At 35.7% G+C, this 15,099-nt stretch overlaps 2 long non-coding RNA genes across 2 annotated transcripts; one reads left to right on the top strand and one right to left on the bottom strand.

Moving 5' to 3' along the window:
* Positions 1-1,902: 1,902 nt before the first annotated feature.
* On the top strand, positions 1,903-11,132 carry LOC134277055 (uncharacterized). Its single transcript, XR_009994179.1, has 3 exons — positions 1,903-2,017; positions 5,855-6,073; positions 11,049-11,132. It is a non-coding gene; the product is annotated as an uncharacterized LOC134277055 (long non-coding RNA).
* Positions 11,120-11,649, bottom strand: LOC134277056 (uncharacterized). Its single transcript, XR_009994180.1, has 2 exons — positions 11,572-11,649; positions 11,120-11,479 (listed from the first exon to the last, which is right to left on the bottom strand). It is a non-coding gene; the product is annotated as an uncharacterized LOC134277056 (long non-coding RNA).
* Between the last annotated feature and the right edge of the window lie 3,450 nt (positions 11,650-15,099).

Below are 15,099 nucleotides of genomic sequence, written 5' to 3'. Positions count from 1 at the left end.
TGATTGATTGTATGTTGTTTAACGTCCCCCTCGAGAATTTTTCACTCATATGGAGACGCCACCACTTGCCGATTTTGTCCTATGCTCGGCACTCGTTGAAAACGATCTTTTTAGCACCTACAGCGACACGGGGCTTCGTGAAAACGTCCCACAGTGGGATATCTTGTGAAAATGCGACGTAAGGATTATCTTACTTCGTGAAAACCACTGCAATGAGCATGTAATTTTTAGCCCTCTTGTGAAAAATTTTTTTTTCAAAATGCTACTCCTCCTAAAGCTTTTTTCTAATTTCATTACAACTTGGCACACAAGTAGACTACACAAAATACATAATTCTGTATATCGGTTTTTGATTTCGATATTTTGAATATTAAATAGAAATTTCCGTGAAAAGAATTCAAAATGCTACTTCTACAGTTTTGGTCTGATTTCAATATATTAACTTGGAACACAAATAGAATACTACGGTGGTATATTTAGGACACGCAATTATTTTATTTTTAAATACCAGAAAAAAATTCTCTTGTGAAAACGACATAATTATCTTGTGAAAACGAGATATTATCTTGTGAAAACGAGAAATTATCTTGTGAAAACGAGATATTATCTTGTGAAAACGACTTATTATCTTGTGAAAACGAGATATTATCTTGTGAAAATGAGAAATTATCTTGTGAAAATGAGAAATTATCTTGTGAAAACGAGATATTATCTTGTGAAAACGAGATATTATCTTGTGAAAACGAGATAATATCTTGTGAAAACGAGATATTATCTTGTGAAAACGAGATAATATCTTGTTAAAACGAGATATTATCTTGTTAAAACGACTTATTATCTTGTGAAAACGACTTATTATCTTGTGAAAACGAGATAATATCTTGTGAAAACGACTTATTATCTTGTGAAAACGACTTATTATATTATGTTTTCACAAGATATTATCTCGTTTTCACAAGATAATAAGTCGTTTTCACAAGATATTATCTCGTTTTCACAAGATATTATCTCGTTTTCACAAGATAATATCTCGTTTTCACAAGATAATTATCTCGTTTTCACAAGATAATATCTCGTTTTCACAAGATATTATCTCGTTTTCACAAGATAATTATCTCGTTTTTACAAGATAATATCTCGTTTTCACAAGATAATAATCTCGTTTTCACAAGATATTATCTCGTTTTCACAAGATAATATCTCGTTTTCACAAGATAATATCTCGTTTTCACAAGATAATAAGTCGTTTTCACAAGATAATATCTCGTTTTCACAAGATAATAAGTCGTTTTCACAAGATAATTTCTCGTTTTCACAAGATAATTATGTCGTTTTCACAAGATAATTTTTTTCTGGTATTTAAAAAAAATAATTGCGTGTCCTAAATATACCACCGTAGAATACACTACATACATACATTTTTAATAACTTTTCATCGGTTTATGATTTCGTTGAACGGTGTTGCTGTGGTTACTAAAAATAGAAATTTCTGTGAAAAACATTCAAAATACTACGCCTTCACCAGTTTTTGGTCTGATTTAAAGATAAACCACGGTACTTTTACTCATAAACGTAATTCACTAGGCCTGCTTAATAAAACATTTTGGCGAAAATCCTACTAATAAAATCGGTACCGCCGTTTCAAAGATAATCACCGTTGAGCGTCTGCATTTGCACCTGTGAAAACGATCGATAATCCTTGATAATGTCACTTCCGGTTGAAATGCAATCAAGTTCAGTGACGTCACAAGTGTGTATCGCTTCCATCAAGTGATCAGTGGATAATGTCAGAAAGCGTTGTTTCGGCTAGTTCTGATTGTTCCTTAGAGGAAGAATCGTTAGAACTTTCTTGTGGATCGTCCAGTTTTGATGAGGATTCATTGCTGTGCAGTAATACAGAAAATGTGGGAGTAGAACCCTTTCGTTTTGAGCCCTTCGCTAGTGAACCCTCAGACGAAGAATCGACCACAAACGATGCGGGGCCCGAGGAAGCTAACCGTTTGCATTCTATTGATTGGTATGCGAGTAAAACGATAGAAAATATCACAAGAAGCATTTTAATCATTATTTTAAAAAACATATTAAATAAAAACATAATTCGACACCCATTTATCCCCCACCCAAAAACTTTCACACTAAAATCAGCTGAGGGCATGAATACATGTAAAGTTAGTCTCTACAAATTTTAATTTTGCGCTCATTTTTAGCTCTACTGGTCAGAGACCAGAAGAGCTTATGCGATAGAAATGCGTCCGGCGTCCGTCCGTCTGTAAACAATTTTCAAAATGCTACTCCTCCTACAGTTTTGATCTGATTTCAATATAACTTGGCATATAAGTAGACTACACTAAAGGCCGTGTCACACTGTCACGATTTTTGCTACGATTCCACACGATAAATCGATTCCACATCATAAATCGCCGACAATCGCCACGCTAGCCTAGCATTTTTTTGACAGAGGGTGATTTTTTTCCAGTGTGTCACGATACGACGACGATGTCCGCTCAACAATGTACGAGGCTTATACGACAACAGAACGAGTTTTGGCGAGTAATGTACGAACAAAGACGATAAAATAACGAACACAATACGATCCTTATACGAATTTGTACGATAAGACACGACTTTAAACGATGCTCTTACGAATACCTACAAGTCTGTACGATGCCTACACGATATTCCCTCGAACAGTGACGAGTTCTTACGAATATACTTGGTCTGAGTAGATATATAGAGAGAGGGTTGCTTGAAATTTCGAAGTTGTATAATCATGGCAGTAGCTACCGTTCGGAGGCTTCAACTGCTGCAATATTTGGGGGAACTGGAACAGAATATTGCAGAAAATGACAAGGCAGTTGCAAATTTATTACACAACGGGCGTCCACAGAGGCAAAGAAGAATATACTGGATCTAAACATGGATCACCAGATGAACTTATTATGGATACCGGTATTTTGATCGCTTGATGAAAGAACTTGAAACGGAGATTGTATTGTCATTCAAAAACTTCCCCAGAGTAGAGCCAGATATGTTTAGAGAGCTTGTAGACAGACTACAAAAGACAAGACACGTGGTTCAGAAAAGCTTTGGAACCTGGATTAAAGCTGGCCATTACACTTCGGTATTTAACTACAGGAGAGTCAGACACAAGTCTGATGTACGGATTTCGAGTTCCACATACTACATTTCCTTGCTGGTTTGTGAAGTTTGTGAAAGTATAATAGTGGAATATGCTGATGAAGTAATTGCATGTTCAACAACTACAGATGAGTCGCAAAAGTTAGTTGAGCAGTTCAGAATTAGATGGAACCTAGACCATGTCCTTGGTGCTTTAGATGGGAAGCGCTATAAAACGCCCCCCAAAACGAAGGTTCATTTTAAAAAACTACAAAGGGTTCCACTCCCTCATTCTTAAGGGCCTTATTGATGCTGATTATAAATTCATTTGGGTTGACGTAGGTGCAAATTGTTCTGCATCAGATGCTACTGTGTTTAACAACTCAGAATTAAAAGATGTTATCGAAAATCAAAATATTGGATTTCCAGAAGCTGCCCCTAAACCATTGATAACAGAAATATCCCGTATTTCATCGTGAGTGATGACGCCTTCCCTATCAGGACATGGCGTATGAAACCTTTCGCAAGGACTTTGACCAATGAGGAGCGTATATTCAACTAAAGACTCAGCAGAGAAATGCGTGTTGTAGAAAATGCATTTGGAATACTCGCAAAAAGGCCTAGGGGCCATAAAACTTAGACGATCGAGTTCACTTTTGATCTCAGTCTCACTTTTACCACAGGAATATAAAGTGAAAAAGTGAGACTGAAATGAAAAAGTGAGCTCATCTAACTTTTATGGTCCCCAGGCCTGATGGCAATGCCTCATAGCTCCAATGCGCAAAGAACCAGAAACTTTTTCATCTATTGTTGCTGTTTTCATGATTTGATGCGAATGATATTTCCAAATCTCCAAAACGCGTACAATCGTACTATTTCGCAGTCACTCGCACGGTACTTGTATTGCACTCGTCGTCAATTGCCTGTTTTCGTATCATATTCGCATGAAATCGTACGGCATTCCTTTTGAGTCGAGAAACACTCGGAAAAACTCGTGGGACACTCGCGATAAATCGTAGGAAAGTTGCAGAATCGGAAGTTCTACGAATTTTTGCGAGTGTCCTACGAATGTCAAAGATTTACAACGATTATGTGTACGAGTGTACTTCGATTGCTGTACGATCGCTTACGGATAATTAAAAATCGTACTGTGACCACGATTGTTTTGAACATGCTCAAAACAATCGCCGCGTTTGGCGATTGGCTGCGATGAAACACGAGTTAAGAAGATATACTACGACTATCTCTACGATGAACGCCGAATTACCGCGATTTTTTAACTCGTACTCTGTCGTAGCCAAAAATCGTGACAGTGTGACACGGGCTTAATATACATAATTCTGTGTATTGGTTTTTGATTTCGCCGAACGGTGTTGGCGTTGTTACTAAAAATAGAAATTTCTGTGAAATTCTTTCAAAATGCTACTCCTCCTAAAGTTTTGGTCTGATTTCAATATAACTTGGCACACAAGTAGACTACACTAAGATACATAATTCTGTGTATCGGTTTTTGATTTCGACGAACGGTGTTGGCGTTGTTACTAAAAATAGAAATTTCTGTGAAATTCTTTCAAACTGCTACTCCTCCTACAAATTTGGTCTGATTTCAATATAACTTGGCACACAAGTAGACTACACTAAGATACATAATTCTGTGTATCGGTTTTTGATTTCGCCGAATGGTGTTGGCGTTGTTACTAAAAATAGAAATTTCTGTGAAATTCTTTCAAACTGCTACTCCTCCTACAAATTTGGTCTGATTTCAATATAACTTGGCACACAAGTAGACTACACTAAGATACATAATTCTGTGTATTGGTTTTTCATTTCGACGAACGGTGTTGGCGTTGTTACTAAAAATAGAAATGTCTAAAATTCTTTCAAACTGCTACTCCTCCTACAAATTTGGTCTGATTTCAATATAACTTGGCACACAAGTAGACTACACTAAGATACATAATTCTGTGTATTGGTTTTTCATTTCGACGAACGGTGTTGGCGTTGTTACTAAAAATAGAAATGTCTAAAATTCTTTCAAAATGTTACTCCTCCTACAGTTTTGGTCTGATTTCAATATAACTTGGCAAACAAGTAAACTACACTAAGACACATAATTCTGTGTATTGGTTTTTGACTTCAATGAACATTATTACCTTGGTTAATAAAAATAGCAATTTCTGTTACTCTCAAAATGCTACTTCAAATACAGTTTTAGTCTGATTATAATATAATGTGGCATGCAAGTAGACTACACTAAGAACATAATATTAAAGAGACTTATTCAAGGATCATTATTCTCTCTTTTGCTAGTGTAAAGTTTCAATTTCCAACTGCTTAAGTACTTTCCTCTTCCTTTGCTATAAGTACAAACCAGTAGAGCTTCAGTCTCACACTAAGAACTTAATATTAAAGAGACTTATTCAAGGATCATTATTCTCTCTTTTGCTAGTGTAAAGTTTCAATTTCCAACTGCTTAAGTACTTTCCTCTTCCTTTGCTATAAGTACAAACCAGTAGAGCTTCAGTCTCGACAGAGACTTCTGGTTTTCGGTTGTTGTGGTAACCCACTCTTTTTCCTACACTTTCATTCATAATTTTCATTGTCATTAATTTTTTTAATGCATTGCAATGATTTGACACCCCCCCCCCCTCCAGTGAACTCGGATGCATGCCTTTTAAAAATTAGTCTGACAGCAATTTTAATGAATTACAAAACGGCATTTGTAAATGTTTTGTAGGTGCAAGTGTGGAAATTGTTCTGTAATGCCCACTGCCTAGGAATCTGTGTGCTGCCATGAGGTGGAAAATATTAAGTCCATTTTTTTAAGAAGACCAAGGCATTACCTGTATAACTAGCCACCCTGGATTTGCACCAGCCTGTTTAAACAAATATGTCCTCCAAATAGCGTATTACCAATATAAACAGCAGTATGGGGAAATATTGAAGATTCTTCAGAGTAATTATATTCAATATTTCTTTCATGCACCTTACTACAAATTACATGAATCTTTTAGAATTATCAGTCCAATCTTTATGTTTAATTCATAAATACAATACCATATATTTATAATCAGTTTATGGAGTTTACCATAAATCATGTCAATTTGATTCGAGTTAAATGTCTTCTACAAGTTTGCATTCTCTTATAAATCAAATTCTCAAACCTTACAAATCTGATAAGGATAAATTTTTATTATCTAGGAGTCTTGCAAACAAGTCTATTTGTTTGACAATCAAATAAAAAAATATCTTTCATGAATTTTCAATTACATGTATAGTTTCAAAACTCGATCAACATATATTGTACATTGTATTTTCTGGGTCATAAACTAAAGAACACTCTGAACACATCTCAATTCTTCAAAAATTGCAGTATCATATTTCTGATTCTGATTGCACACATAAGTACTCTGAAGTTGACATCAAGAAGATGCTTGAGTTTCTGATTGACAATATCTATGTGGTTTTTGGAGACCAGGTATTCCAACAATCTATTGGCATTCCCATGGGTACAAATTGCGCTCCGTTATTAGCAGACTTATTTTTATATTCATATGAAGCAGAATTTATGCAAAATCTTATGCGTGAAAAGAAGAAAACACTTTCTGTGGCCTTCAACTCGACATTTAGATATATCGACGACGTATTGTCAATTAATAATGATAATTTCCATTCCTACGTCGACACGATATATCCTGGTGAGCTTGAGATAAAAGATACTACAGAGTCCAACACTTCTGCTTCTTACTTGGATATTTTACTTGAAAAAGACACTAATGGTAATCTAACAACCAAGCTATATGATAAACGTGATGACTTAAACTTTTCTATCGTCAACTTCCCTTACTTATGCAGCAACATGCCTTCATCACCTGCATACGGAGTATATATATCTCAGTTGATTCGATACGCAAGAGCATGCTCTACGTATGAACAATTTCTTAAACGAGGTAAATTATTGACAAGCAAGTTGATGAAACAAGAATATCAACAGTCTCGTTTAAAGTCATCATTTCGTAAATTTTATGGTCGATACAATGATCTTGTCAGCAAATACAATTTATCATTGAATGAAATGCTGACTGACGTTTTTCATACCAATTGTTAGTCCATTATTTATACACTGAATTGACGACGGATTTTTTCCGTTATTTCCTGATTATGACAACGAGCACACGGCGGGTGTGACCGGTCGGCAGGGGATGCTCACTCCTCCATGGCACCTGATCCCACCTATGATGTTTCGGAGGTCCGTGTTTGCTCTGCTCTTATTTTGTATATTGTTTAATGGACGTTGAGAATGAATACTGTTCGTTATTTCCATATCCTTCATTTACATGTGCAAAAATAAAACTACATGGTTCTCTAGAGGATTATTTCAAAATATTGGCTTCATGAGGCTCAGAGCATATGAAACAACAAGAGGCCCACGGGCCTTATAGGTCACCTGAGCATTATGCAACAATTTTCCAGTTATTGAATTTGATTCATGTTTTAAGCTAGCTGCAATAATGTAGCCCTCTCCAATTTTTTTTATCTGATATTTTCTGGAGAGGGCTACAATTCCATCGCATCTCCGTAATGGTGCAAAAATATTTTTTAAATACGAGCGACTGCAGGCCGAATAAATTATTTTTACATTCAACTTACTTATAATAAGACGAAATTTTTATTCACTGTTGACATCATACAGTACCGACCAGACCCAACCTGACACCAAAGCAGTCCCAGAAAGCAGTCCCCGGGACTGCATTGGGACCGCTCTGGGACTGCTCTGGGACCGCTATGGGACTGCTATGAAAAGCAGTCCCAGCTGCCCCTGGGACTGCTTTGTTCACTCATGTGTGAAAAAGGTTCTGAGTGACATGATAGCTCCGCCCCCTTGTGTATTCTGAAATTGCAGGCTCCCTATTGTTTTGTTTACTTGCAGCAGAGAGGAGTTTAAACTGTTTAATAAGCAAGGATTTCTTACATTCTTTTAATAAGTAGAGATTATTATAGTTAATTTATATTTTCAGGGACTGTATACTGACACAAATTAATGTGTATTTAGAATAAATAAAAAAAATAATAAAGTTGATAATAAATAAGGAATTCATGAGAAAATTGTTATCCCTAAAAATAAACTACAATTTATGAGAAAAAAAATAGCTACATATGGGCCTTTTTTAATTATTTAATGTTAAATTTTAATTTGTCCCAAAATTTGCATTGGTACTATTTAAAAATAATCATTACAATTAAATATAAAAATGCTACACGTTTTATAAGGACTGTGCTAAAAAAAAGAGTATTCCATGTAACCCTCAAATAAAACCCAACAATTTATTAAATGACCATGAAATAAAATTATGCTACCATTCTCCCGTAACATAAACTAAGTGAATAATCATTGGGAAATTAATTAATTACCGGTAGCTTTTAATTAATAAACAAGTTATTAAAAGAGTATATTTATTTTTTTTAAAAATGAAAATACCGGGAATTGTGATTTATTTCTTTTCTGTTTTGCAAGTGTTTACCTGGCCTATTAATGTTTATAAGATGGTATTAACACCCATTGTTTCAATCGCCTTTGGGCAGAAAAATCGATATATGTTATTTGGATATTTGTATCGGTGTTACACATCATTGAACACGCTGGTAAACAATGACCCTGATTTCAATGTATTTAATGCCAAAAAAAATTTGATAAATGAAATGTGTATAAATTTCTTTCGGGATTAATTAATTTTGAACATAATCTGAAGTTTTCATTCTGGTGATTTACAGATGTACACTCTAACATTTACAAATAAAACACTTAAAACTGAGTTTTATAGAACTAGGCATTAACGATAATTAAATTGTCATGTCAGTAAAAATAATCATCACTGAAAAATAATACTTGGCAAAATTAACAAAGAATTTTTTAAAAGCCCCAATACTTAAGAAAACTTTAACTATAGAGTATCCCGATAGTCTAAATTGGCAATATAATGATTAGATCTATCAAAGCTTCTTCTGGTGGAAAATAATTAATTCACGTTTAATTTTCTGTATAAAAAATAAATATGGGAACCAGTATCAATCACAGAGGAATTATTTATATACCCAAGAATTGTGATTAAATATTCATGTTCAGTGTAATTCATATATGTACATGTAAGTGTGAAAGCCTTCTTCCTCCAATAAATATTATAATTATTTCAATTTTTAAGCGCGTACATGTTCTGTTCATAAATGACCTTCGCGTACATGTAAGGATTCCTGGCATACTACCCAGAATCAATTTCTACTGCCTTTTATAGTTCCATTGTTTATTGGAAATCTCATTTCTGAGTTAGCGCCACCCATTAAATTAATAAGCCCCTCCCACTGGGACTGCTTGACTGCTTTCTGGGACTGCTGTGACTGCTCTCTGGGACTGCTTGGACCGCTCTGGGACTGCTGTGGGACTGCTCTGGGACCGCTATGGGACTGCTTTAGCAGTCCCAGAAAGCAGTCCCCGGGACTGCTCTGGGACTGCTTTGTATCAGGTTGGGTCTGGTCGGTACTGTAGCTCGTTAAACGCGAAAACCATGTAAAATAAATCTGTGTGATTTCTTGTCGCTTATTCGGCAGCCATGACAGTTCACATGTGACGTAGTGAGACTTGCGCTTGAAATTTCGAATAATTCAATAAAGCAAATGTCGATGTTTATAAATAATTTTGATGAATAGTAACACTAAACATCGATGAATAAAATAATTCCAAGTGTCATTTTTCGTAAACAGCGATATTTAGGCTTAAAATAAGGTTATTCCAAAGAAATCCGCTCCCTATAGATCCTTAATCTCATTGGCTGTCTCAAAATAAAATCTGTCAAGGTCAGTAAACATGGCGGATAAATTTAAGTTGTGATGTTGACATACACGAAAAATACTGATATATGGATTGTGCTGTATATTTTTTCATCGATTTATGTCTGGTAGGGCTGGGTATTGGCCTGAGATTTCGTATTGCGATATATTGCGATACTTTTAACTGTATTGCGATATGTATTGCAATGTTTTCAATGTAATAAAAATGGCATTTTCTTACTAAATTTACTTTAATTTACATGCGGAATGTACATAACTATGATGAGTAACCAACACGGAAAAAAAATCTTGTTGATTTTAATTTAAGTTTTGCTCTGAAATGTTCCCACAAAACAACTTCTGACTAACTATTTGGCTTAATAACAAACTTTCATGAGTCCATATTTACATGTATATCTAATGACAAAATTCCTTAATCTAAGCATATTGCCAATATATCGATATTACAAAATCGTATTGCGATACGATATTTTTTGCCATTGTATTGCAATATATTGAAATATCGATATTATTGCCCAGCCCTAATGTCTGGGATAACTACATTTTGGAAGTTCAGGTAAGGCATATAAATAAAATAGCCGTTTACAGACAATTTGAGCCGAAATCCGTGCGGGAGCGATTCACTGCCGCATTGCACCATTACGGAGATCCTAAGGAGTTGTAGCCCTCTCCCAAAAAAAAAAAAAAAAAAAAAAAATCGGAGAGGGCTACATTATTGCAGCTAGTTTTAAGCCAGATGCTATATGACATTCACAATTTTGAAAGAGGCACCATTAATCATCATAACAATACACTTAGCAGTTGCTTACATGTAGGTTGGTTACTGAATACCCATATGCAGGGTAGGGAAACAAAAATGCATTCCAACTAACCAGTAGTGCTCCTAACACTGTGACATAAACCCCTGACCCTAGGTCCACACATTGCACAAATTTCAAGTTTACTCACGTGACCTAATAAAACATATACAGTCAACTCACTTTAACATATCCCCCAGGTATCTTGCATTCAAGATATTGGTACATGTATTCGAAATTACAGAGTTCAAATGTAGATGTGACTTTCCAATACTTCTCTCTTTTTTTCAGAAAATACAGATATACAGCCTATAGACAATTAGCAAGGTGGGCATGGGGGTATCTTGGAAAAAAAGATCCGAGTTGTTTTACCATCATGTGCTGTGAATTGTATCCGAAACAATTTTCCAGCTAATTCTGAAAATTACACTGGATTTAAACAACAATAAACATTCACTGATAAGTACAAGTTAAATGAATTGAATACATGTACAGTCAAGCCTCGTCAATGGATTTTTTCTCTAAACATGCATTATCTTGGTCTATTAAAGCATCATGACTAGAAAATCTTGGAAGTTTTTCTTGAATAGCAGTCTCTTTATTGGGTCTTTCATAAGCACTGCAAAGTGGAGGAGGAACATTGTTCAGCGTGATACCACTGAAGTTCATGGTCTGATCCTCTGCTGAAGTTATGACCACTTTCATTAATTTGTCAATGTAACCTGCAAATAAATAATTTTGTGCAATACAGTTGCAAACATCATTCTTTACACATCTTAATGATAAATTGAAGCAAAAACGCTTGTGTACGTACCATATGTGCAGTTGACTTTGACTTCTCGAACAGAATATTCTCCTTTTTTGAACTTGGGGAATATGACATCATATCTTTCCTAAATCAAGTGCCCTATTTGGTTTAGTAAGCGCATTCCGGATCTGAGAAATGTTTATCTGTAATGACGGTGTAAAAATCCGAAATCGGAAATTTTGGAAAACTTTGCTAGACGAACAGAAGTCATATTTGCTAAGATAGGCCTCGGAATCGGGGATGGGGGCTAAGCATCCCCCCCCAATTTTTTTTCCCAAAGATAACCATAATATAAGCATTGAAAACTGGGGCTTACCTTTTTTTCCTTTGTTTAGCCTCCACACTTCCAATTAGCCCCCCTTTTCATTTTTCTTCCGAATTCAATGACTAAAAAGTCTACATGTATTAGTGTGAGAGTGTGAATGCGTGTTAAAAAGTTGCACAAAAAACTCGATTCTGCACTGTTTGGTCTCTTTATTAGGTCACCTGAGTCACTCAGGTGACCTATTGCTATCCGTTTTCGTCCGTCGTCGTCCGTCGTGTGTCGTGTGTTAACATTTGAACATTTTCAGCTTCTTCTCTGAAACCGCTAAACCAATTTCAACCAAATTTGGTATACAGCATCTATGGGTAAAGGGAAACAAAAATTGTGAATTTCATGGTCCCCGCCCCCCTGGGGCCTGAGGGGTGGGGCCAAAACCACTAAAAAAAGTGCAATCTTTAAAAATCTTCTTCTTTACTCCTGGACATCAAGCAGGCTAACTATTGACATGAATGTAATAAGCATTGAGTCCTCTACCAAAATTGTGAAATTCATGGCCCCAGGGTCAGGAGTTCTAGTGCTAGGGTGAGGCTTAATAGGTTATATAGTGAAAATGCATTATTTCCTTAAATATTTTCTTCTCTGCTCCTGGGTATTAAATAAACTAACTAAGTAACAAGTTATGATGAGAAAGAATGCCTCTTCCAAAATTGTGAATTTCTTGGCCCCAGGGTCAGGGGTTCTGGTGTTAGGGCGGGGCTCTATTAATTATAAAGTGAAAATGCATTGAATCTCTGAAAATCTTCTTCTCTGCTCCGGGGTATTAAATAAACTAACTAAGTACATAGTTATGAGGAACAAGAGTGCCTCTTTCAAATTTGTGAATTTCATGGCCCCAGGGTCAGGGGTCCTGGTGTTAGGGCGGGGCTCTATTGATTATATAGTGAAAATGCATTGAATCTCTGAAAATCTTCTTCTCTGCTCTGGGGTATTAAATAGACTAACTAAGTAAATAGTTATGATGAACAAGAGTGCCTCTTTCAAATTTGTGAATTTCATGGCCCCAGGGTCAGGGGTCCTGGTGTTAGGGCGGGGCTCTATTGATTATATAGTGAAAATGCATTAAATCTCTGAAAATCTTCTTCTCTGCTCCTGGATATTAAATAAACTAACTAAGTACATAGTTATTATGAGCAAGAGTGCCTCTTTCAAATTTGTGAATTTCATGGCCCCAGGGTCAGGGGTTCTGGTGTTAGGGCGGGGCTCTTTTGATTATATAGTGAAAATGCATTGAATCTCTGAAAATCTTCTTCTCTGCTCTGGGGTATTAAATAAACTAACTAAGTAAATAGTTATGATGAACAAGAGTGCCTCTTTCAAATTTGTGAATTTCATGGCCCCAGGGTCAGGGGTCCTGGTGTTAGGGAGGGGCTCTATTGATTATATAGTGAAAATGCATTAAATCTCAGAAAATCTTCTTCTCTGCTCCTGGATATTAAATAAACTAACTAAGTACATAGTTATGATGAGCAAGAGTGCCTCTTCCAAATTTGTGAATTTGTTGGCCCCAGGGTCAGGGGTTCTAGTGCTAGGGCGGGGCTATATAGATTATTCAATGAAAATGCATTATTTAAAAAAAAAAATTCTCCTCTGATCCTGAGTATTAAATAAACTTAAACTAAGTACATAGTTATAATGAGCAAGAGTGCCTCTTCCAAATATGTTAATTTCATGGCCCTTATGTCAGGGGTTTAGCTATTTGGTGTAAGGAGAGGGAGGCTCTACATTACATAAATTCTTTGAAAATCTTTTCCTTTGCTCCTGGGTATTATGCCAATGATCTAAGTATATATATATATTTATGATGAGGAAAGGTGCATCTAGCAAAATGGTTAATTTCATGCCCCCCTGGATCAGGGGTATCGGGGGGGGGGGGGGGGGGGGGTGGTACATAGTTACAAAATAAATGAATGCTTTGAAATTTACTCATTAGTATTAATCAACCATATTTGATGAAATAACATTTATGATGATAAAATTTTGAAATATGTGGCCCCAGGGTCTATGGTTTCTGTGGGATGGGGTGCACAATTGCATGATTTAGAATGAAAGTGCATTTTTAACTCTACTGGTCAGAGACCAGAAGAGCTTATGCGATAGTAAGGTGTCCGTCGTCCGTCCGTCTGTCTGTCTGTCTGTCCGTCTGTCTGTAAACAATTTTTCAAAACGCTACTCCTCCTACAGTTTTGGTCCGATTTTAATATAACTTGACACACAAGTAGACTTCACTAAGATACATGAAATAGTGCATCGGTTTTTGATTTCAATGAACGGTGTTGCCATTGTTACTAAAAATAGAATTTTCTATGAAATTCCTTTAAAAAACTACTCCTCCTACAGATTTGGTCTGATTTCAATATGACTCGGCAAACAAATAGACTACACTAAGATACAAAAAATAGTGCATCGGTTTTTGATTTTGATGAAAGGTGTTGCCATGGTTACTAAAAATAGAATTTTCTGTGAAATTCCTTTAAAACGCTACTCCTTCTACAGTTTTGGTCCGATTTTAATATAATTTGGCACACAAGTAGACAACTTTAAGATACATAAAATAGTGCATTAGTTTTTTATTTCGATGAATGGTGTTACCATGGTTACTAAAAATAGAATTTTCTGTGAAATTCCTTTAATATGCTACTCCATCTACAGTTTTGGTCTGATTTCAATATTATTTGGCACACAAGTAGATTGCACCAAGATACATAAAATAGAGCATCGGTTTTTGATTTCGATGAACAGTGTTGCCTTGGTTACTTAAAATAGAATTTTCTGTGAAATTCCTTTAAAACGCTACTCCTCCTACAATTTTGGTCTGATTTCAGTATAACTTGGCACACAAGTAGACTACAATAAGATACGTAAAATAGTGCATCGGTTTTGATTTTGATGAACAGTGTTGCCATTGTTACTAAAAATAGAATTGTCTGTGAAATTCCTTTAAAACGCTATTCCTTCTACAGTTTTGGTCTGATGACAATGGATTCTTTTCTCATCCTTTGTTATAAGTACAAACCAGTAGAGCTACAGTCTCGACAGAGACTTCTGGTTCTCTTAGTTACTCTGATCTACTTATGGGTGTTAAGTGACTATCTAGTAAGCATTGCTAAGTGTATAATTATGATAAGCAGTAGTGCCTCTTTGCAAAATTGTGAATTTCATGGCCTCTGGTTTGAAACACAAACCAAATTGAATTGTTGGAAAGTTGTTAC

The sequence above is a fragment of the Saccostrea cucullata genome, unplaced genomic scaffold, assembly GCF_032062105.1.
Source record: "Saccostrea cucullata isolate Sc308-1 unplaced genomic scaffold, CSIRO_AGI_Scuc_v1 ctg1380, whole genome shotgun sequence".
NCBI lineage: Eukaryota > Metazoa > Mollusca > Bivalvia > Ostreida > Ostreidae > Saccostrea > Saccostrea cuccullata.
The sequence above is the reverse complement of the archived record's forward strand: the minus strand, read 5'-3'. Positions and strand labels throughout refer to the sequence as shown.